Source organism: Peromyscus californicus, unplaced genomic scaffold (genome assembly GCF_007827085.1).
Source record: "Peromyscus californicus insignis strain IS unplaced genomic scaffold, ASM782708v3 Scaffold_14__1_contigs__length_90479793_seg_2, whole genome shotgun sequence".
Lineage (NCBI taxonomy): Eukaryota > Metazoa > Chordata > Mammalia > Rodentia > Cricetidae > Peromyscus > Peromyscus californicus.
Window position 1 is genome coordinate 13,764,450 of NW_026294436.1, and position 12,804 is coordinate 13,777,253.

Genomic DNA, 12,804 nt, shown 5'->3' on the forward strand with positions numbered 1-12,804 from the left:
GGCACGTGCCCACAAACACACATGTACATATACCACCACCCCACACACAAAGAGGGGGGAGGGAGAGGGAGGGGAAAGAGGGAGAGGGAGAGAGAGAGAGAAAGAGAGAGAGAGAGAGAGATTCATTTCTTTGCTATTATTTCTATAGTATCATCTGCCCAGCCAGTGTTAAGGTTTACCTGGTGTAATCAGAAGTCTTTGACCATGATTCCATCTCCGGTCTCAGGGCTTCTGTGGCCCATGGTTAGTCGTGGGCTGATAAACAAACCTAAAATGACAGAACATCACAGAGTTAAGCTGGTGAGTTTACTGTTTCTGTTCAAATCCACTGTCAGATAATGTTTCAGAAATAAAAACATAGGCAATCTGCGACAGTGCCGTGGCAGATCTGTCCCAGCTGAAAGGTCTATATTTTTAATTTAAAAGTATTTCAAGAGACAAGGGATGCTTTCTCACTGAAGCTGGGGAGACTTTCTAGGAAACAAATTTCTATTCAGGACTGTGTATTAAACACCGACGGGAGCTTAGATACGGTGCCCTGTAAAGATAAAAGAGTAAAAGGGAAACCTGTACCTCCTGTTAGGCTTTAGGGTTGGCTGTGAAAACGTAATTGAGATGGCCACAAATGCTGTGAAAAGGTGTGCACTATCCAATAGAAGCTTAAAGGAAATGGCACTGGGAACACCAGAAATAAACACGGCATTTAGTACTAACAGATAGACCGAATTTGAAAGCTTCGGGTTTCTGCCAATATGAAAAAGTATATTTGATTCTTGGTTTTATTTATTTATTATTTATCATACTTATTTCGTGTTGGTGGGGGTTGGTTCTCTCCTTCTGCCCTGTGCGTCCTGGGAAGTAAACTCAGCCCCTCAGGTGTGGAAACAAGTGTCTTTACCCAATTTGAGCCATCTTGCCAGTCCTGCTTCTTGGTTTTAAACAGTTGCTCAGTTCCTTTATTAAACGTGGATGTCTCTTCCTCCATCAAGGGCTTGCCACTTCTAATAACATGGGAAGGTGTTTAATTGCTAGGTGTTTCCTGTCATTCCTTGCTCCTTAAAAAAAAAAAATTAATTATTTTCCATTTAGTCCAAGTGCTTTGCTACAAGATAAAATTCAGATACATATTAAAAAGTACGGCTCTGCCTAAAATATTCATATTTGACCTGGAAGATGGGCATCATATCTAGGACCATAGAACACAAGGAAAAACAAATTACAGCTTAAGGGCTTTAAAGTCTCAACACAGGATTCTTTCAGCAAAATGAACTGTGGCTGGTTAAAAAAAATCACTTTAAGATGTTTTTGTTACTTTTCTATTGCTACAACAAAACCCCATGACCAAAGCAACTTATAAAAGTAAGCATTTAATTGGGCTTATGGTTTCCGAGGGCTGGAGTCCATGATGGCAGAGCAAAGGCGTGGTGACAGAGACAGCCGAGAACTCACATCCTGGCCTGAAGTAGCAGGCATGGAGAGCACACTGGGGGTGGTGGGAGGCTTTTGAAACCTCATACCTGGCCCCAGTGATATATCTCCTCCAACAAAGCTATACCTTCCAGGCCTTCCCAAACAGTTCTGCCCACCGGGGACCAAGTATTCAAACATATGAGCCTATGGGGTCATTCTCGTTCAAACTGCCACAGACATAAAAGGAAGAAACATTTGAAAGGTGTGTGAGAAAGGTCACTTGTTCTTTCAAAATTAAATGAAGATATATATTGGAGATTAACATTAGCAAGTACTGTGGTTACATGGTTCAAAGGAAAAGTACATTAGCATATAAATACTTCATATATAAGCAACCCTCACATAAAACATTTAAGGTATGTGCTACTGTTGTATCTATTATATAAAGAAAGAAATTGGATTTCAGAGAGGTTGAGTAACATGCTCATTTTCTCCTAGATAGTGAGTATAAGAGGTGGAATTTAAAATGGAGACAGAGGCTGGAAATATGGCTCAGTTGTTAAGAGTCTATAATGCCCTTCCAGAGGACCAGAGTTCATTTCCCAATATTCTCATCAGGCAGTTCACCTGTAACTCCAGATTCAGCGATTTGACACCTCTGGCCTCCAATGGTACCTGCACTCACATGTACTTTCCCAAACACACACATAAACATAAGTAAAAATAAAATAAATCTTGTAAATAAAATTGAAATATCTGACTCTATAACTCATTCTTCTAATCATATTGAACAGTCCACAGGGGCATTATAATTACTATGTTTTTGTTGCTCCTAGACTGTATTAGTCAAGTTTTGCTCCAGTAACAGACAACCACATCTCTTGATGGCTTACTACAATGGATGGTTATTTCTCACCTGCACTGTTTAAGGACCATGAACAGATCTTGACTCCCTTCAGCTCTGCTGATCTCAGCTCAGCTAGAGTGCATCTGCCTGTAGATTTGGGATAAAGATTTGGGAACTAGAACTTTCAGTGGTCAGGTACCTATACATATGTGCGCACACACATACACACACACACACACACACAACCCACACACATACACACACAAATTAAAAAATAAAAATAAATTCAAAGACTAGCATGGTTGCATTGGAGAAGGCTAAGATACGAGGATGTCAAGTTCAAGGCCATTTGGCTTTTGTAGTAATCTTAAAGCCAATCTGAGCTCACAAAAAGATCCTGTCCAAGATAGATAGATAGATAGATAGATAGATAGATAGATAGATAGATAGGCAGGCAGACAGGTAGGTAGATAAATGATACACAGATAGATAGATGATAGATAGGTAGATGGATGGATGGATGGATGAATTGATGGATATGTAGGTAGATAGATAGATAGATAGATAGATAGATAGATAGATAGATAGATAGGCAGAGAGATGGATAGATTGATGATACATAGATAGATAGATAGATAGATAGATAGATAGGCAGAGAGATGGATAGATAGATGATAGATAGATAGATAGATAGATAGATGATAGATAGATAGATAGATGTGTTCTCAACCCAGTCCTGTAATTCTGGGGACAGGATCATTACTATAATCAACAACTTTCATTGTATTTTGAAATCAGCTTGGAGATGAAGAGAAAGATTTTATAACATATGCTAGTCCCAACCACCATGAATACAGGCTATGTCATGAGAGTGTTAGTGACTCCCAGTGGCTGTAAAAACACAGCCAAAATTAAAAATTGCTGGTCCTCATGATACTGTAATTAGAGCAGAGATTCAAAAACTGCTTGCTGGTTCATTGAGTGTGGCTGAGCTGAACCTTGTACTCTGACACATAATAAGTCCTTAGTCTATATGTGGTTACTGGCTTCCTGGATAATTGAGTGGATGGATAAATGAAGGAATAATTGGATGGTTTAATCAGAGCATGTAAGAAACTAGAGAAGACCTAGGTCAGTAGGAACTGGTATAATTCAGTAAACAACTTCTGCAAGAGGCAGTAGGTATGAACTGAGTCTAAGGTCAACTTTTCTTTGGCATAGAATATTCTAGAATTTTGAGACACTGACTGGAAGAGGCCATGGAAGCCATCCAGCCCAGTAGTTCTGTACACAGACCCTGGAGAATTCAATGAAGGTCAATTTTAGAAGTTTAAGAGAGTCCTTGGACAATAATTTCCCCAGCTAAAACCCTGAGTTCCAGCTCGACCTGCCCAATGACTGTAAATGAAACCAAGATCCAGAGAGAGTGGGTGACTGTTCTGATTAGAATTCAAGCCAGGAGTAGCAGGGGGATTTGACCGAGCTTCCCTGATGTTCAACAGTCGCTGGTCTTACTTCATATATACTCACTCAGGGCTTGGTTAGGAGGATGAATCTGTGCCTCATTATTTTGTGTTTCCTATTCCATTCCCCTGACTTCTCCAACCTCACACACCATAAAATTCCAATAGCTAATCTAACCCCACAGCTGTGCCACTTCATTAAGAAGTGGGAAATTGAAATTCTACCAGTCTTCCAAATTGCCCATGCTCCTGCCAGTCTGTGGGAACAGGGTAGCAGCAAATGTCCTTACAGAAATCCGTGTAATCTTGAAATGGAGGACCAGCTTGTGGTCAGAGCCCAGAGGGACACCCCACCCAGTTCACAGCCAAGGGAAAAGAATCTGAATCCCATCGTTCCAGCTGCCAGCATAAGCAACCCCCAAAACAGCCACAGCAGTTAGCAGACTCCAGGTGTTCAGAACAGTGTCTGAGCACAGACAGCAACAGGAGTGATGGAGAACAATGGATTCAGAGATTGAAGGAGAGAATAAACTCGTGTCTGCTTTCCAGCGCTGGAGTTGGTCTTTGGAGCTTTAAAGTGGGGCTGGTCAAGGATAAGCTTGAAGAAGGCGACTCACCAAACTCACCTAAAGGAAAGCCAGACCCACCTCTGCCTTCAGAGAGGCCACTGAAAAGCAGGCATGTGGTACATCGAGTGGCATGTCTCAGCCGGATGAGACAGAACACACTCATAAACAAGTTGCATCAAGTAGATATTTTGTGTACAGATAGGCAGCAGAGATTTTAAAAAAGGGGGGCTGCCAAGATGGCTCAGTTGGAAAAGTGCTTGCCATATAACCACAAAGACCTGAGTTTGAGCCCCAGAAGTCACATTTTAAAAGCCAAGCATGGTAGAATAAGATTGCAGTCCGAGTACTAGGGAGTAGATATATGTGGATCCCTGGGGTAATACTTCTGAGGAATGACATCTAAGGTTGACATATGGCCTTCATATGTGTGCACACATGTGAACATGTACACACACACATGCACATATCCACCTATACATGAATACACACACACACACACACACACACACACACACACACACACACCCCACAAGAGGAGCCCAAGATCTTCCTCCAAGCCTCAAAAAGGCTTCCAGGTCAAGTAGAGGCTCAAGTGTGGGTATCGCATTTACGTCACAGCTGAGCAACCCTCAAAGACAGCCCATCCCAGTTACCATAGTTCATCTTCGTTGTCCACTTGACTAGATTGAGAATCACCATGGAAACGTACCTGTTCCTTGTATCTATGAGGAGTTTTTGGTGTAGGTCAATTGAGGCAGAAGACCCACCCTCACTGTGTGTGGCACCATCCATGGGTTGGGGTCCTGGACAGAATAAAAAGGAGAAAGGGAGCTGGAGTGTAGCACAGCCTTCACCTCTTTGCTGCTGGCTGTGAATGGGATGTGACCATCTGCCTCCAGTTCCTGTCGTGATGGAATGTATCCCCCTTGAACTTGAAGCTAAACTAAGCCCTTCCTCCCTTGAGTTACTCTGCCAGGCATTCGGTTATAACAACCGGAAGAGTAACAAAGACACTGGTTGGATAATTCAGGGTTAATCACTGGGCTAAAGTTTTGATCACAATCTGCCTCTGAGGGAGAGGAAAAAGAAAGTCTTGCTCTCCTGGACATTTCCTCTCTTCTCAAGAGGCTACATTCCCCAAGAGCAACAGGCCCAAAGTCTGCACTGTTCCAGGTTGTTCCCATCTCAGGAGGTTGCATTCCCCAGCACACTCTCGCTATTCTGGAGGATTGCACGCAATGAAAAGGAGAGAGCTGGGTCACGTCAAGGTCATTTAGAGATAGTCCTACATGAGCTCACCCAATACTTCAAGGGGAACCAGAGTGACTATAGGCATCTGTTTCTCTCTTTGTCTTTGTTTTTGCTGTTCTTCTTGGGAGTTGGGACTGTTACAGCACCTCTACAAAGGAGATAGAAAAGGAGACCCAAGCAAGCCACTGGGGTGGGGGTGGGGGGGGTGAGGGTAGGGGTGTGTGTGTGTGAAGATGGTTACCAACACCAAGTGACTTATCCTAGTCGGCACATAAGAAATCAGGAGCCTACATCGTCTCCCAGTTATGTGCATGTATGCAGTTTACTGAAATGAAAGCAAAGAATGACATTGCATGGCTGTATTCCCAGCATTCCAGAGGCTGAAGTAGGAGGTCATGTGAGCTCCAGAGGTAGAGACAAGACTGCGTAGCATAGTAAGCCCTTTTTCAAAGTGGGAAAGATAGTAACAAAGGAATGGGGAGAGAAGGAGGACGGGAAGTGGGCAGTAAAGAATGAAGGAAGGAAAATAGGAAGAAAAGAAGGAAGGAAGGAAGGAAGGAAGGAAGGAAGGAAGGAAGGAAGGAAGGAAGGAAGGAAGAAAGGAAGGAAGAAAGGAAGGAAGAAGGAGGAAAAAAGGAAGGAAGGAACAGACCCCATGGTTCGTCTCACCCGGGAAAGGGTCCATCCTGATGGAGCATGGCAGATACCCTATCAATTACCAATTCTCCCTAATGCCTCTGGTAAGTCTACAATGCACCAGGTCAGTTCCCTAAATGCCCTATTTACACATCCTGGCAGTAAAACACGAGGCAGGAGAGCTGCTCATCTCAGGGCAGCTAGTAAAGAAAGAGACAGACAGGACTGGATCAGGGACAAGGTGTATCACGTCCTCACTGTTTCTGTCCTCCAGCTGGGTGCTTCTTATTTTCCCCACTGTCCAGTAATGCCATCATGCCAAGTCCATCCAAGGGTTAACCCAGTGGTGATGTCAGAATCCTCATGTTCTAATCATCTCTCAATGCCTAGATACAACAGCTGGGGACCGAGCCTTCTCCACATGCGCCTTTTGTGGACACTTCAGCTCCAAACCATAGCAACACCTGATACAACAATAGAAACTAATACAGCATTAGGCAGGTGTAGCCACTCTGCTAGACAGAGACATAAGTCAGTTGATTTCCCAGCATGCCCTTAATGAAGTATGCAATTTGACACGTGTTTAAAAAGCAAACCTAGGTTCTGCCAACTTGTTGAGGTACATATGCTGAATACCCCCACCTCTATGAGTACAGAGGCTTGCACCAAGATTCAGAAAGGAAAGCAAGTACAGGAATTGTGTGCCATGGTGGGAGACCAGCAAATGTGGATTGAAGCCTAGAGTGGTTTAAATAAAAATGGCCCCTATAGGCTCACATATTTGAATGCTTGGTCACCAGGGAGTGGCACTACCAGGGGAGGATTAAGAAGTGTGGCCTTGTTAGAGTTGCTGTGGCCTTGTTGGAAGATATGTGTCACTAGGGGTGGGCTCTGGGGTTTCAAAAACCCAAGCCAGGCCCTGTGCCTCTCTCTCTTCCTGTTGCCTGTGGATCCAGATGTAGAACTCTCAATTCCTTCTCCAGCAACATGCCCGCTCCCCACCATGAGGATAGTGGACTAAAGCTCTGAAACTGTAGGCTAGCCCCAATTAAATGTTTTCTTTCATAAGTGTTGCTGTGGTCCTGGTGTCTCTTCACAGCAATAGAACAGTGACTAAGACACAACACATACTACTCTCTTAGAATCAAAGCCTTAGCTGATAACTTGTAAATGGATGGAACTTTATCGGAACTTAAGTAGTAGGAGAGTGTAACTTGTTGGCCTCCATTGATAGCTGAGGCTCTCAGGGCACTGGCATTTGTAGGCTCTCATTAATCACCTACCATGACCACTTCTCTCTACTGGATTAAGGCAGCCCAGGCAAGCTCTTGCTTTATATACAATAGCCAAGGCTAGGAGGCCAAAATTCTACCTCATATGCCTCCTAAGGATAAGATGTGAGGCGGGAACCGCCTGTCCAGTTCAGAGCTGGGTGTCAGCAGCCTGCCCTCTGCCTGCCTCCCTCCTGACCCCACCCTCATTCTGTTTATCTAAGGGCAAGGTCATCATATCAATAATATTATAAGATGCATCTTGAGTCAGGGTATTCCAAGGGCACAGCCATCATAATTTCATGTAAATTCTCTTTCTTCCTCCTAAAACTTCCTCCCCCTAGAGAGATAGCTTCACTGGCATCTCTGCTTTGTCCACAACCAGAGGCTGTCTCCGAGGCCATGCTCCTAGAGCAGGTGGTACCCAGCAATGTGTAGCTTCTAACAGCAGCAGCCATACAAAGACTCGTGGCAGTGACTTGAAAACTAATATAACGTGGTTCCCCACATAAGGGCAGTAGCTATGCTTTTCAAACAGCCTTCATGGCAGCTACTCTGACTAGGGTAACAAGGAATCTCATTGTAGTCTTGATTTGCATTTCTCTGATGGCTGGTGAATTGGAACACTTTTTTTGTATGTTTATTGACCCCTTGTTTCATCTTTAAAGAGCTAACAAGTGCTGAGGAGAGTGTGGACAAAAGGGAAACCTGGCATGCTGATGCTGGTTTCTCAAGGAAACTAACAGTAGTATCATATGACTCAGCTATACAACTTGTGGGAATCTACCAAAGGATTCTAGGTCAACACATCACAGGGATCCTTGCACACCCATGTTTATTGTAGCAGTAGTCACAATAGCCAAGCAGTGGAACCAACATAGGTGCCCATCAACAGAGGAATGGGCAAAAAGAAAAATACATGTATGGATCTAATATATATATATATATATATATATGTGTGTGTGTGTGTGTGTGTGTGTGTGTGTGTGTGTGTGTGTGTGTATTTATATACATATATATTCAGTCATACATAAATAAAACTATGTCATTTTCAGGGAAATGGATATGAGCTAGATAATAGTATTAAGCAAATAAAGCCCATCTCAGAAAGATAAATATGGTGTGGTTTTCCCCATTTGTAGTGACTAGATATTATAAAGGCACATAAAATCATGCATAATATGAGAGAAGAAGTGATGGGGTAGGAGAGCTGGTCCAGTGGTTAAGAGTATGTACTGCTCTGACAGAAGATCTGAGTTTGGTTCCCAGAACCCACTTTGGGCAGCTTACTAACATCTGTAACTTCAGCTCCAGGGGAGCTAATGCCCTCTTCTGGCCTCCATGGGCAACTACATTCATGTGCATAAACCTACCACACAGATGCACATAACTTTTTAAATTTAAAATCTATTCTAAATGTAAATGTGAAACTATGTAGAGAACAAAGAATACTAAAAGGATGAGAGAAAAAAGAGACAATAGGGAAGACTGGGAAAGAATGTACTCATGGTACAATATATACTTATATGAAATTTTAAATTAAAAATCTTTAAAAAAAACTACAATTAAAAAAATAGAAAAGACCCAATAACTTTCATGACTAAAACCACTGGAATGGTGGGGATAGGGAGATTCCTGAGTATGAATTGTTTTGCAGGTTCAGCTGGGACATGATCCTTCCAGAAGGCACAGCTAAAAAGGAAAAACAAATTGACAAACTAGTGGCAATCATAGATTTTTCAAATCCCTGCAAATTGCTATCTAGCCTTAAGCTGGGGGATAGTCTGCAGAAAATGCGGTTATCCTTGTAATCCTTTTTGCATAGTTTGCTCCATCCCCAAACAATCACGAGGAGGAGGCAGCGTTGTCAGGCTCACTTCCTCAGTCAGCAGCATAGTTCCAGACCCTTCCTTCTGCCCCAGTGTTCTCCCTGATATTTATCTGGTATTTATCTGATGTGCATGTTAGCAATAGGCTAATTAATATGGGCACCTCAAGGAGATCTCCAGGGACAAAGATATCAGAGACATCTGAGGCTCCCACTGGCTGCCCTGCTGATAAGGATGCTGAGAGCGTGTCTCTGAGGGCAAGAAGACTCATTAGACATTCTGCACTTTGACTAATTTCCATCCCCATGGAAAGGACCTTGCAGAAGGACAGACCACTGGCTTGTTGCTATTTTGAGGCCATAACCATGCTTCTCTGGGATTTAAATGGGGAAGACTCACATACAATAATGTTCTTTCCCTGAATAAGAACCCATATTAGCCAAAAACAAACAACCCTATTTTCATGAAAGAGTTCCCCTTTATGTGTCTTACAGCTGCTAGGGGACATATGAGCAGGCATCTGGGGTCTAAAGCAAGCCAGGGTCCCCGGCTTCAAAGAAACTAGAAGGCTCATTCACTGAGGAAGGCTGGCCACTTAGCAGATGCTAGCATCCATTGTGTGGTGTCTCTGGTGTCTCCAGAGTTAGAGGCATTTGGCCAGGATCCTGCTAAGACCCAGGAAAGCTGGCATGGGAGTGTGTGTGCCTCTGTGTATGCGCAACCATATATGTGCACATGGCTATAGAGGCCAGAGGTCAGTGCTGAGCATTTTCTCAGTCATTCTCCACCTTATGTTTTCTAGATATGCTTATTTCATTTTCTGAATGTTTTGCTTATGCGTGTGTATAGAAAGCACGGGCATGTCCTTGAACTGAGCTTACAGGAGCTATGAGTGCTGAGAACTGAGCCTAGGCCTAGCCCCCTCTACATTATTATTTGACACGGGATATCTCACTGAACCTGGAGCTAAAGATTAGCAAGATCTATGGATCTGTCTGTCCCCACTGCAACAGCACCAGCTGTCTTAGACTGTATTGCTGTGATTAAACCAGCATGACTGTGAGCAATTTAGGGAGGAAAGGGTTAGTGTCAGCTTGTAGTTCTATATCATGGTCCATTATCCGGGGATAGCAGCCTAGGAACTCAAGCAGAAACCTGGAGGCAGGAGCTGATGCAGAGGCCATGGAGGGGTGCTGCTTACTGGCTTGCTCGTCATGCCTTGCTCAGTCTGCTTTCCTATAGCACCCAAGACCACCAGCCCCGGAATAGCACTGCCCACAGTGAGACCCTCCCACATCAATCATCAATCAAGAGAATAACCCACAGGCTAATCGGGTGGGGGTATTTTCTCAATGGAAGTTCTCTCTTCCCAAATGACCCTGTCAAATTGAGATAAAACTAGCTAGAATGCTGAGTTTAAAGCGTGTGCCAGCATGCCTAGCTTTTAACATGGGTTCTCTGGGATCAAACTCAGGTCTTCACACTTGTGCATTAAGCACTTTACTGACTGAGCCATCTCCCCATCCCAGAATATTCTTGTGCACTCTAAAGGGAACAGTCACAAATGTGGGCCCTCTTGGTGCCATTTCAAGAAAATGAATGTGTAAGGCAGTCTCACACATCAGATATATGAGACCATCTATGCAGCAGGGTCACTCACTTGCTTATGTGCTAGCCAGAACTTCAGTCTATCCCCTCTGTGCTCAGACACAGGGGCTCCTAAGAGTCTAGGGCACAAGGAAGCTGCTATATCCAGCATCAGAATTGAACAGCAGTCAAGTTATCAAAGCCTCCCTTTCCGTCCACCCTGTTCCTCCTGTCTGCCCTCAGATAGATAGAGACATAGTCTGCTGACAAAGCGAAACAGGCAAGGGTGAGCACTCATGGACTGAAGATCTGCCAAGCCTGGTGCAGGAGGGGGCTGATCAGAGACTGGTCCTTGAAAAATCAATTCAGAATGAGCAAGACGCAAGTGGGCCCTGGAGAGAAAGAAAAGAAGTTCATGGAGGGGGTGAAAGGTCACAAAGAGGGTGAGCTGCTTCAAGAACTTACAAGTTCAAGAGTCTGCAGGAACTCAAGAGCAAAGTGTCAAGTGTGAACCAGAAAGAAAGAAGAGAGGAAGAAGTAAAGGAGGGATGGGTAGATGGAGGAAGAGATGGGGGAAGGAGGAGAGGAAAGAGAGGGAGAAACACTGAGAAGGAAGGGGAAGGAGGGAGAGAAAAGAGAGGGGAGAGAGAGAAGAGAGAGAGCATGCCCTAGTTTGCTGTGATAAACACCATGATCAAGAATATCAACTTGGGGAAGAAAGGGTTTATTTTACCTTACAGCTTGTAGTCCATCATGAAGGGAGTCAGGGCAGGAACTCAAGACAGGAACCTGGAGGCAGGAACTGAAGCAGAGACCAACGAGGAATTGGATTGCTTTTATCTTGCTCTGTTTGCTTTGGAATACAACCCAGGACCGGTTGTCTATGGGTGACCCTGCCCAGAGTGGGCTGCCCCACCACCACATCCATCTTTGATCAAGAAAACACCCAATAGACTTTCCTATAGGCCACTTTCTGATGGAGGCACATTCTCAATTGAAGTTTCCTCTTCCCAGATGACTCTAGCTTTTGCCAAGTTGACAAAAAAAATCTATTCAGAGGGATGGAGAGATGGTTCACCAGTTAAAATTACTGTCTGCTTTTCCAAAGGACCCAGTTTCAATTCCCAGAACCCACGTTAATAATTGTCTGCAGCTCCAGTTCTAGGGGATTCGAAGGCCTTTTCTAGCTCTCATGGGCACTGGATACATGTGATGTGCAGATACATATACAAGGAAAAAATCCATAGACATAAGGGAGAAAGAGAGTTTCTCCAGACATAGTGGTCCAGACCTATAATCACAGAATTTAGGAGGCAGAGGCATGAGGACCATGTGTCAGAGGCCACCCTAGACTGCATAGTAAATTCAAGGCCAGTTTAGGCTACATAGTGAGACTATGTCTCATAAACAAATAAGCAAACAGACCAGAAGCCAAACAGACAAATACATCAACTGAGAGCATTCCCAGGTGAGCTTGCCATGGCCCTTCCCCGGGTCAGAGGGAACCTCCCTTCCTGGTTCATTCTGAATTGTCCTGAGCTTCTCCTACCTCCAGCAACCCCCGGTGAGCTTGCTGACTTACTCTGCAGATCTGAGACCTGATAGCCTCAGCATCTTATGGAAATTTAATGGCTATGCTGAGGTCTCACCCATGAAATCTTACGAGAATAAATAGCAGAGAACTTGTCTTCTACTTAAAGCTTTCTGGACCAGGTTTCTCTCATCCTAGTTAAGATGTGGATAGATATAAAATCCATAGTTTCATTTATTAACCAATAGACTTTCCTTCTTAGAACAGTGCTAGATTTACAAAAATTAAGCAGACATTACAGAGAGCTCCCAGGCATACATAGCTCCCCTGGTATTAATATATTACCTCTGTATGGTACCTTCGCTGAAGATAATGAATCAACAAATCTGTCATTGATTAGTATTCACACT